The 13,234-nt window shown below is 39.7% G+C and overlaps 1 pseudogene; it reads right to left on the bottom strand.

The window, feature by feature from the left end:
* Nucleotides 1-13,234, bottom strand: part of LOC117534732 — a 57,566-nt pseudogene that overhangs the window by 14,874 nt on the left and 29,458 nt on the right.

Here is a 13,234-nt window from a genome sequence, read left to right as displayed (position 1 = left end):
TTCTCAAAATGTTTAACAATCTGAAGAATCAAACATTTTATTGTATAACGACCTGAGAAGGGAAAAAATCAAAACATCTGTTCTTTATTCAGAGCATCAACTGAGATCAATATCAAGACATCTGTTCTTTATTCAGAGCATCAACTGTAATCAATATCAAAACATCTGTTCTTTATTCAGAGCATCAACTGTAATCAATATCAAAACATCTGTTCTTTATTCAGAGCATCAACTGTAATCAATATCAAAACATCTGTTCTTTATTCAGAGCATCAACTGTAATCAATATCAAAACATCTGTTCTTTATTCAGAGCATCAACTGTGATCAATATCAAAACATCTGTTCTTTATTAAGAGCATCAACTGAGATCAATATCAAAACATCTGTTCTTTATTCAGAGCATCAACTGAGATCAATATCAAAACATCTGTTCTTTATTCAGAGTATCAACTGTAATCAATATCAAAACATCTGTTCTTTATTCAGAGCATCAACTGAGATCAATATCAAAACATCTGTTCTTTATTCAGAGCATCAACTGAGATCAATATCAAAACATCTGTTCTTTATTCAGAGCATCAACTGAGATCAATATCAAAACATCTGTTCTTACCTGGTAATGATTAAGGATAGTAACATTGTCTGTTATAATATTAGAAATATCTTATTGTTCAATACCTTATACATCTGAAAATATCAATTAATTAATTAGTTTAGTGTGAAAGTGTAATCTGATAAAATATATTTATCACCACTATTTAACACATATCTGTTCATTGGGAATACAAAAACAATCATTAATTGTACATCTGTAATCATCTGGTCATTCAATTCAAATGTTATCTTTGTACGAGAGCTAGAAGACATGTTTTCCTCCTCTCTTTATGACACAGAATGTCTGGTGTGTAAAGGCATCCTGATACTGTAGATTAGCACTGAGGTGCTGATTGGCTCAAAACTCTTCTTCATCAGAGCGCCATAACTCAATTATCTGTAGATTAGCACTGAGGTGCTGATTGGCTCAAAACTCTTCTTCATCAGAGCGCCATAACTCAATTATCTGTAGATTAGCACTGAGGTGCTGATTGGCTCAAAACTCTTCTTCATCAGAGCGCCATAACTCAATTATCTGTAGATTAGCACTGAGGTGCTGATTGGCTCAAAACTCTTCTTCATCAGAGCGCCATATCTCAATCCCCCCCAATTGCTCTGCTTTTGTGGCTCAATCCAGTGAGCACTTTATGATCTCCCAGTGAAACAGAGGCTCATCTGCCTGCATTCCTTCTGCTATCTGCTTGAGAGCAGTGCACCTGCCTATTCCAAGTGGCACATCCAGATGCCCCCCCCGTGATGGGAGAGGTTATGAAAACATCTGCTCCTCCAATAAAACATGGAAACCTTGTATGAAGCCTCTGAAGCCATCGCTCGTCCTGCGAGCGAAAATGAAGAAGCATCCCATCTCATCAGAAAGTTGAAGATTAGAATCCTCTCATCTCGAACGACCTCCTTGCCCGTGGATAAGTTGCTCTCTGCAGCCGCAGAGTGTGATCCTCTCTCTCTGACCCTTGGCCTTCAGAGCTCTCCTAGTTATTGGGTTAACACTTGATAGGGATGTTTTCCTGAGTGCAGACAACTCAAGGTAATGGATTAGCACATTATCATTCAATTACAAAAATAGGATAGGCCCCCTCAGAATGATTTGGGAGCCTTCCTGAGACATGCACATTATAAATGTAAGGTTTGTGTTAGTCATTTAACATGCAAGAATCATATACTCATCAGTCCAAAGCAGATAAATGTTATTTGAAGTTAAATGTGAGCTAGTCCCTGTGGAATAACCCTTTCTCAATGATTATAAATGTTATATTAATTCACCATTTACCGTTTGATCAAGGATTAGTTTATCAGAAGTACATTTCCTCTTCCATAAAACATAGGTTTGAGAAATGAATGTTCCAATATGAAATCAATTGCTCAATATAATTTGACTCTTCCCTCCCTTTTCTTACATATTGTCACATATGAAATAATAACTTAGGAGTCTATTTAAGCATGGTATTGTCTATATAAGCTATTAATCGAGAAAACTCAGAGAGTATGCAACTCGCAAATATCTCTCCTCCTTCCTATCCCTCTTTACTCACTTTCCCATCTCTTTCTCTCTTATTTCTGTTAGATATGAAGGAAAAAACATACAAGTCCATGTAAGCATCTGAGTTACCACCGTTACCAAACGGTGTGCCGCGGCACACTGGTGTGCCGTGAGGCAAGTCCGGGTGTGCCGTGGGATTTTGTGACAACCATACATTATTTTTTCAATATACAACTACACAAAAATAATCATTTATTTTTTAATTTACTATATCAGTACTTTGTAGGTTTATGTACGTAATCTGCGCGACTTGCGCGTCCACATCTCCACGTGCAGTGCTGCATAAACATGGCTGAGTCAGCGATAACTATCGAGGGGTGGAGGTATGCCCATTATTTTTATATCACGCAGTCTATTCTTCTTCTCTGTCTTCCGGTTGTTGCCTGTATTAAATGACAAATACACACTACCGCCATGGATTTGATATGAACGAGGCGGCAGTTAGCAGCTAGCGGCTAGCTAGTAATGAGCGGCTCGTCTGGTTTTCAATCTTCCTAAATTCTCCCACACCACTCCGCTCCTCCGCTCCCTTCACTGGCTTCCGGTAACTGCTAGAATCCACTTCAAGACACTGGTACTTGCTTACCGTGCTGCGAATGGATCTGGCCCTTCCTACATCCAGGACATGGTTAAACTGTACACCCCAGCGCGTGCACTACGCTCTGCATCAGCCAAACGACTCGTTGCGCCCTCGCTGCGAGGGGGACCCAAGTTCCCATCGGCGAAAACACGTGGGTTTGCTGTCCTGGCTCCAAGATGGTGGAATGAGCTCCCCATTGACATCAGGACGGCAGATAGCTTGCACATCTTCCGGCGCAAACTGAAAACTCATCTCTTTCGACTCCACTTCGAGCGTTAGAACGATTAACGAAGCACTTTTATACTAATAAAGGACTGGATTACCTAAAGCCAGTTGAGTAGCACTTGAAATGTTTGGCTCTATGAAACCTGATATACTTATATGATTCTGTTTTCTTCAAGGTTGTGTCTTCCTGGTTGAATGTACTTATTGTAAGTCGCTTTGGATAAAAGCGTCAGCTAAATGCAATGTAATGTAATGTAATGATCTAGTGATATCGGTAATATTAACTCCATTTAATACAACATTTACGGTACAACATTCAATCATACAGCCCATGTAGTATGACAATGAATTACAGCAAACATGTGCAATATATCCATTATTACAGCTCCGTGGGATGGCAGTAAGACGATATGGATCCGTTCCCATTGTGCATCCATGGGTAAAGAGAAACGCAACTCACATTGGTTCCTCATACAGCATCTCTGTAAACTACGTGTATTCACTGAATTCCACTCTCTGCCTTTAACGCTCGTTGTAGCTCCAAAAACTCCAGCCAGAGCCTGGCTCCAGCACCCTCCCTGTGAGCACAGTGTGCTCTGATTGGTCGGGACACGTAACATGAACGTGCCGGGCTGCGCGGTCCCATGGATTAGATGCGCGTTCATAATGCAGAGGGAAATAACTCTCAGAATAACGTTATTAGCAAATGTTTTACAACTTGAGGAACGAATGTTTTTTAATAAGAGCTATACAAGTGTTCATACTGGGTAGTTTATTTAGTTAAAAAATTATCCAACGAGTTACAGACCACTCTTTCCCCATGTAAGTCAATGGGAAAAGTGTTTCCGGGCCTGGCAACCAAACCGGAAGTGTAGTACCGCCGTTTGGCCAGCATGAATATTTTCATCTGAGTCCGGCGCACTACCTGGGGGCTTGACTACCGCCGCCTGCTGGTAAGGAAAGTTATTGCCACTCACGCATGCGCAGTTTGTACGTGCTCGGCGAGGAAAGTAACGAGTAAAGTACCGAGTTACTTTATGTAGATAGTAACGAAGTAGTGTAATATATTACATTTTTTTAAAGTAATACATTTATAATTTGTAGTTCCGGACCATGGACAATGCAGCTTCCTTGCATTGACAGTTGTCTGTGCTGAATTTCTGCTGAGTTTCTTTTGCCTCATTTTCTATTGTGTGACCTGTCTGGTGTAAATGAGTGTGTTGCTGCTTTGATGAAGCCTAATTTGATAAAGTTTCAAATTAATTTCGGAAATATTTCGTAATATAGTTGTCTTTGTCACATTTTATTTGGCATTAGTAAATAATTATGCACATTTACAGATACTTTACATAATATGAGTGATAACACGTGTTATCAGGGCTATCTTTTCACAATAGGTGTGCCTTGAGACTTTTTTTTTTACTTGTCCTTTGGTGTGCCTTGGGCACAACAAAGTTTGGGAACCACTGGCATAAATGATAGTGGGCGTCTGAGGGTGTCATTACTGAGAAATGTCAAAGAAATTCAAAACCTTACATTTTAAAACAGGTTTGCATTCCTCCACTTAAGGTGACGTTATCATTGGAAACAATAAAAACGAACTATTTTGATGTATAATTTATAAATTGAATCGTTAGAGCAGAACCAAAATGGTTGTATTGTAGCCTGAGTTCCGTGCAGCCCTAGTTTCAACAGGTGTAAACATGGTCCATATAATGTGAATACATGCAGAAGTAGACAGTAAGAGGCCCCTGACATCAGGTCTATTTGTTAAAATAGTAGGGGCTCTTCACTCTGCATAGCAGTATGAATAGCCTTAAAAAACAAACAACCCACTCCGTGGTAACGAGAGTCATATTTCTGACCCATATGCCCTAAGTGAAGCCGTTAGTCTCATCTAACTGACCCAAGGGTCGGTGCTGGTGTGACAGTTCCAAGTGTTCAGAGCAGACTTCCAGCTTCCAGTTCATGGCTCGGTGGGGGGGAGCAGACCCACGTGAGACAGTGTCAATGGCTGTATTGTTCAGTGTGAGGAGCGTCATTCTCTCTGGGAGCAGGAAATGGTGTCCATTCTCGGACCAAACCATTAATGTCATGTAGAGCAGCCATAGCATCTCTGTGACTGCACTCAGCCGGACTGTAGCAGGGTAGAGCTGGGTGACTCTTAGTGAAGCTGTCCAACGCCATTAGACAAAATGGAACCACGTGCTAACAAAAAGGACACAGGGTCATCAATGTCTCTCTTTACCATTGGCCTAATCATAAACAAATTAGTGGGAAAAATGTGGAACACTAATCCATCATGTGGAATGTTGAGTTAATTTAAATAATTACTTATGGGTTGAAATCAAATTAACATTAACATTAGAACCAAAGTCAGTTAACAAATTTGAGTTGCACAGATCAGTAATCAATACACCATTTCTTCCAGCTCCGTGATGAAAACGATAACAGGCAGGGATGCAAACTTGTCATCAATAAAATATTATTGGGGTATGGACAGGGTTGCTAACTTTGGGTACCTGGCTGGAGTGAGATTTTGATATCATGGGTTTAATTACACACATGCGCACGAAGTGACTGGTATCGTGTCCGTAGCGGGACCTTAGCATATATTTAGGATATATATAATATATATATACAAATACACAATATTGGACACAGACTATAAAGGGCACACAGTTTCATTAAATAATGAAAGTCAAACACATGTTTGTTTCCACTGTTTTATTGTGTGCCTGTCGCGATAAGCAACTTATTGACTTATCGGCTCCCGAGTATTTGCGATATTTGCGTTGGGTAATCTATGGTAGGGCTAACCCATACAGTGGTGGGGCTCAAATCAGTATTTGAAATGTAATTACATACACGCTATATCGCCCCCTTGTCAGTGAAACGCCACGCGTGAGGTTTAGAATATTTCCCTGTCTCAATCCAAATTGAACTGTATGAAATTAAAATAAAATAAAAACATTTGTCTTGTAGTAAATAAAAAGGCGACCTGGAGCCAATCCTGCCATTTCCTCACAAGTGAAAGAGTTGACATGCTGAAAACCCAACCCCCGCAGGGGGTCTGGGGGGATTCTCCCCCAGGAGATTTTTGAAATACTAACATAAAATACACATTCTCTCTTGAGATGAAAAAAATAAATCCATCTATTACTGCACGACATATTTAAATGAAGCTGAACCTGCTGCTCCTCACAGAGGGACGAGTCTGTTTGAATTACTTTACATTTTTGGATACGGGTGGATCGCCCCCCCTTGTTCTGTGTGTCAAAATGGAAGATAGCCCACACACCTGTCAATCATCAAACCGTGGGGTCTTATTTCATTATGTGATGATTTCTATCAACACGTAATGTTGTATCGATGTATATAGAGATGTACTACCGCAAAAGTATTCCCCGTCGGGACTTCCTGCAACAACACCACGCCGTTATAATACAGTGCTGAGAATGAACGCACTCTTGAACGCCGTTATGTACAGCGCTGAGAATGAACGCGTTCTCAATTACGTTCATCTAGCGGAAATACAGTACGTTCAGTTCACGTTCGCCCAAAATATGAACGCGTTCATGTGCATTACTGCCTACGGATGTGTTCGTTAATATTAGCTGTGTGGTCCGGAGTGACTGTGGCACAGACTGGACCGCTGGAGAACAGCTGTTAGAACGGGGTGTTCAGAGCAGAGCTCCCTGTCGGAGCGGCAGAGCTTGAAGCGAACTGAACATATTTCTGGCTAACGTTAGCTTAGGTACTCAGATCTTGTTCTTGAGTAAACGTAGAAGTACCAGAGTGTAGGAATACTATGTTACAGTAAAAGTACTGCATTCAAAATGTTACTCAAGTAAAAGTATAAAGGTATTGTCATCAAAATATAGTGAAAATAGCGACAGTAAAAGTAGTCACTGTGCAGATTGGTTTATTTCAGAATACTATATATGATATGTTTTATAATGATTGATCATGAAAGTGTTCTCAAAGCTGGTAAAGGAGCAGCTAGTTTGAATGACTTTGTATACTGCAGGGTAGCTGGTGGATTTACTCCAGGTGGAACTAAAGTCTGATTCAACACTTGATTAGATTTCACATCATTCATCCAGATCTTAAAGTAACTAAAAGGTATTAATACATGTAGTGGAGTAGAAATACACCATGTACCACTGAACTGTAGTGGAGCGGATGGCTAAAATGGCAAAACATTTAAATACTCAAATAAAGTACCAGTATCTCAAAATTGTGCCCAAGTATAGTACTTGTTAAGTTTATGAACTTAGTTACACCAGTGGCTATGCAGATAGAAAGACTAAGCCTTGCACAGAGGCATGAAAATACATTTTCAAAATGCTCAAAAGTTCTGCCAAAAAAAAACTGACTGCTGAAATTAGATCTTCCTTTGTGCTCAAGCTCATAAAAACCCCCAACGCACAGCGCTGTGGTCTGCTTCAAATTATCTTCTCCTTCCAGAGGTCACGCCTGTCTCTGACCCCGTGTCTTGCGTTTTATTTTATTTTCTTCTTCTGCAGCACCAAGCAGAGTATAGAAAAGGATGTTGAACTATATTTAAAACTGTAATTGAACTTCAACTCATATCCATTATCTGATTCCAGTGGCCAGTTGGAAACAGATAATGACAAAGTTTTCATTTTGCATCAATCGTACAAAAAGGTTCAATCACCATTGTGTCTAAGTCTTGTCTTATCTGCTTTGTTTCGGAATGTGTTCAATACATTAGGTTATTTTATTTTTATTATTACCATACAATACATAGATTAAGAATAAATGAAACAAATAATACAACATTGACCTATTTGAGCAGACAGATGACCCGCAGTTATGCCTCTGAGGTTCCCGGGTGTAAAACAGAGGCTTTTTTGCTATTTATTTACCTTTTGCGGAAATTTAGATTCATTTTACCTTAGCTGTGGACTGATTCATTTATTAGTTGTTACAAAACATGCACAAGATGGCAGGTATACAAACAAACACGAAACAATTATACAAACAAACATGAACCCGCAACAAATATCAGGTGACAGCTAAACTCATCCAGTTTAATTTTAATCCGAATTAGGGAAACTTCAGCGGGGGTAGGGAAATATCAGTACTTATTTTTATTTATTTTTATTTTTATTTTTATTTTTAAACAACATCCAATTCAATAATCCGTACATTTATTAAACACAGTATGAATGTAATATTCTGCCACCACCCTTCCCATTTAATAGCTCAATTTAGTTCTTGAGCTTATGGTGTGATTAACAGAAAATACAAGTCTGTGTTGTTAAACATTCCTCGTGTGCCGTTCACCACAGGGGTGAGGGGAATTCTGTTGATGAGCAATAAACTACCTTATTCTCAATCAAAACCACTATGCAAATGTAGTGGTAAAACTGCTCAACCGACCGAGAGCAGAGATATTAATTAATTAAATTAATTCTAAGAACGGAATCTGCTGAAGAGTAATAACCACATTATTCTCAATCAACAACCACTATGCTAATTTAGTGGTGCTCTGCCCTCCCCGATCCGGAGAGCAGAGACTTTTAATGAATTCAGTACCCTTTATTTTAACAACAGCCAAATTCAACAACCCCTCAGTTTATGAAACACAGCGTGACGTAATATTTAGTAACATCCTAATAAGAGTTATGTTTATTTCCAAAACTCTAAGTAGAATTAAGTAGAATACGACACTGTGCTTTGTTTCTCCTAGTGTGCTGCTCTCCACAGGGGGGGGGGGGTGGGAATTACCCACACCCTGCACCCTGCAGCAGCAACAGGAAGATTTCGAGGCGAGTTGATTTAACTAGTTAAACCGTTGAAATCTCCAGAATTCGGCGATTCGTTTCAGTACAAATCTTTACATTGCTTTTAAACCGAAGTTCCACATTACTGATGCCCTCTTTAAGGTCTCTCCGAATATTTGCCGTGCACACACACAGAGGAAACCAAAAATATTGCATCTATCTGTTCCACAGGTAATTTTATACCGTCAATCACAGAGTCTGGCGAGGCAATGTCAAAATATAGATTTGAAATTACACTCACCAGCTCGACGATTTGTTGGTAACCGTTCGTGACGCCAATTGTGAAGTAAAAACTTCTTTGCAGCAATGTTGAGCCAATCATGAAATTAGTGAAACTGGATTCGCCTGTCAATACACTGATATTTATTGAGAGCCTGAGCGGCCGGAGAGTTCACAGCATATTACAGTTCCCTGCAAGACACCAGCCAACTCTGCCCCAAAAGCGCCAAGCACCCATCTATACATGGAGAAGAGGAGGGCCCTAAAACACGCGGGTTTTCCTTTAATGCATGCCAGATGTCGAGACAAAGACTCGTTGCATTGTAAACCCACATGAGCCAAGCTTCTCCCCCACAAGACATCAGATGACCTCTTGACCTGTGTCTTCCTGAGAAGCTATGGATCACATTACAGGCAGGAATACACTTCAACCATATTAAACAGATTCCCGAGGACAAATCACTAAACTCTATATACTTTAACAAGACCAAAATATTCCTTTACACCAATCACCCACAGAAATGTGACTTGCTTTTTGTTGAATTTGAAAATCATTAGCCTACTTACATTCAAACAGTCTTTGTACCTTCCTCTCATATTCTGTTTGTAAACTAGTGAACAGAAAAGGAACTGCAAAGGGTTTTAGAGTTTTTAGTCTTTACCTGAATGACCAAAATATCTTTATATATCTATATATATAAATATCTTACATTTATCCAAAGCGACTTACAATTACCAATTACAGGGACATTCTCCCTGGAGTAACTAAGTGCCTTACTCAAGGGCACACTAGTGGTGGTGTTCCAGGTGGGATTTGAACTCACAGCCCACCTCACTATCCATTAGACCACCACTACCCACTTACATCCAAACAGTCTGTGTACCTTCCTCTCATATTCTGTTTTTAAACTAGTGAACAGAAAAGGAACTACAAAGGGTTTTAGAGTTTTTACCTTAATGACCAAAATATATTTGCGTGAGAGGAGGGAGGGACCTCTCGGAAGTAATTTCCAAACAAGATCCTTCGTCTGGTAAAAGACCCTCGATGGCAGAGGAAGGTTTTGGCCATTGATAAGAAGAACCTCAAAGAGGGCGGGATCAGGGATTAGTCAAAGATATTCAAGACAGATTATGAAAACAGAAAATGAACGAACATAGCTGAAGGCAAAAGATGTGAACAGATTAAGGATGTGCATCTCCATCACTGAGGCCGATGCGATGCGCATCTCGATACGTTGCCACGATACGATACATTAACGATACATTTGAAACACCAGGCGATGCGATACGATACGATTCACCCCTGTTGCGATACAGTTCGATACGATTTGATTCAACATTATGCGATTCGGTGCGATACGATGCGATTCAACACGATGCAAAAATAATGATACTTCAATTTGGTACGACAGAGGATTTTTGTTTTATTCCTTATATGCAGCAAATCATACATTAACAAAAAAGTGCTTTACATATTTGGTACTGCACATCCCATCATGCCGTTTATTTGTTTACCTTTAAAAGCTCTCCAGAGTACAATTGTATAACACCTCACAGTTAAACAATGTAAGGATGCATTGCTCATGATTAACAATGTGCAAATAACAGCTACCATAGAGCAATGCCCATACAGCTGCCAGCCTGATGTGCTTAACACTCATGCATAGGCTAACTCACCAGTGAGCAGAAAGCGGTGGGTATATGAACAATAAATAATACAAATAACCTTTCACAAACAGGTATTTCATAACTGCTTACAGTGAGGAATACATTTAAATTATTATTGGCCGTCACAGGCTGCTGTAAACTAAACACCACTCTCTCTGACAGAACACCTCACTGAGTGATTTAACTCATATGTCTAACTTTGAGGTTTCTCTTTTCAGCCGCAGACCCCATGTCGACTCTTTATGTGCGTCGCTAAGTTCCTCGTACTACTTGTGTACTTTAAATCGGCTCGGCATCGTTAACAATTTGCGAGCGATTTTTCAAGTTGACCGTCTGTGCCGCGCACATATACCATCAGGACGTTACTGATGGGGTGCGGCTGCGGAGTGATACTGTGTGTATGCAAGCCCGCGTCTAGGACGGATCTATGTATCATGGCTGTAGACCTGTTAAGTAATAAAGATACCTCATACAAAGGTCTACGGATACCTTATTACTCTCCATGACCTGCGGTCAACTATATAGCCTAGCATAAAGGACTATTACACCGTCTTTCTTGAACAATCCGAAGTGTTGCCAAACGTTTGATTTGTAGGTATTTTTTGGTGCGCTGTGTTTCTCTTTCTCCTCGACTTCCGTGTGTGTTGATAACTGAGACTCTCGGCCTCCGTAGTGGCGAAGATATCAAAGATCGTATCTGCTGAGCGTTGACAAGATTAGGGGATTTTATATGAATGAATCGTTTTTTTACCGATGCAAAGACGCTACGCAATCGATGTATCGCGAGTTCAACCCGGTTCAACCCAAACTGTAGCCGATGTGCACTCTTTCAACCGGTGCACTCGCATCTTGAACGTTTATGCCGGTGCACCGATGCGAATCGGTGAATCTTAACATCTCTAGAACAGATGTATCAAGAAACAGATCCTATCTCCATATCTAATGAACTCTGGAAAAAGTGGTGTTTTAAACGATAAAATTCATGACAGGGGAATGAATCGTGGGCTCCGTAAACAGAACCAAGTCTTAGACCTCTAGTCCACGATGAAGAGTTTTAGATATATGAAACACAGGTGTTGTCTGACAATAAACGCACCAAAAAAAGCAGTTTTAACCTTGTGATCACGATGAAATAGTGACGTTGTGTGGCACTGCTTTTGATTGAACTGTCAAATATTAAAGCCTGAACACAGACACAGATGTTCTGGGTGGTGAACCCCAGGCCCCTGCATGTAAAAACAATTCGTAGATCACTAGACCAGTGTGAAGAACTCTGTATGACCAAAAAACAGATCTTGTTTTTATCTTATCATGAAAAACACAGTGAAAAGCAATGTTTTAACTATTAAATGCTTAAAAAACGCACATTAGACAAAAAATAAATCAAATTTTAACTTGACGACATGTTGAAATATAGTATTGTGGCACTGTTCTTTACATTACTGAACTGTCAAATTATTAAACCCTTAACTTATAAATAATGTAAAATGAAAAGTGACTTTGAACATAGCTGAATATAAATTACACCTGGGTGATGAACCCCGTGCCCACATGTAAAACCAGAGCTAATGGCCACCATTAAGACTTAATAAGAAAACAGGGATTTGTCTCACAATAAAACACAATGTTCGAAGCAGCGTTTTGAATTATTAAACGTGTGAAAAACGCCCATTAGACACAAAAAAGGCAGTTTTTAACTTGAAAACGTGATGAAATAGTGACGTATCATGGCACTGCTTTTTACATTACATCTACACACTTTACTACACACACCTACAGCTCCTACAGCATAATATATATCAGGTTACAGCCGTTGTATATTTTATTATGTGAAGCACTAAATGGTTTTAGTAAATATCTACTCTTTGTTTGTAGATCTTTACTAAAGCTTACAAATAAAGAGAGTAATTTAGGCCTGTTATATACAGTTGAGGAAATAAGTATTTGATCGCCTGCAGATTTTGTATGTTTACCCACTTACAAATAAATGAACAGTCTATCATTTTAACGGTAGGTTTATATAAACAGTGAGAGTAAGAATATCAAAAAGAAAATTCAGAAATTGACATTATACAAAAGATAAACATTTGCATTTAACTGTAGGAAATAAGTATTTGATCCCCTTGCAACAAACAAGGATTCTGGCTCCCACCGACCAGTTAAATAAGTAATCTTCCTTTAAAAGTACTCTCTAATATCAACTTGTTACCTGTTTAAAAGACATCTGTCCACAGAATCAAACAGATTCCAACCTCTCCACCATGGACGAGACCAAAGAGCTGTCTAAGGACCTCAGGGTGAGATCGTAGACCTGCTCAAGGCTGGGATCGGCTACAAGACCATCAGCAAGCAGCTGGGTGAGAAGAAGACCACTGTTGGTGCCATTATTCAGAAGAATAATGTGTGTGTTTCTAAATGGAAGTAACACAAAATGAGCATCAATGGCCCTCGGTCAGGTGTCTCCTGAGCAGGGGCGGATCTACAGAGTGGAGTGGCATGGGGTGGCAACAGCCCCCCTAAAAATAGACCTTGCCACCCCAGCTGCCACCCAAGTTGGCAGCTTTGTTTTGAAAGA

Source organism: Gymnodraco acuticeps, unplaced genomic scaffold, assembly GCF_902827175.1.
Source record: "Gymnodraco acuticeps unplaced genomic scaffold, fGymAcu1.1, whole genome shotgun sequence".
NCBI lineage: Eukaryota > Metazoa > Chordata > Actinopteri > Perciformes > Bathydraconidae > Gymnodraco > Gymnodraco acuticeps.
Note: the sequence above shows the minus strand (reverse complement) of the source record. Positions and strands in the feature narration are given on the sequence as shown.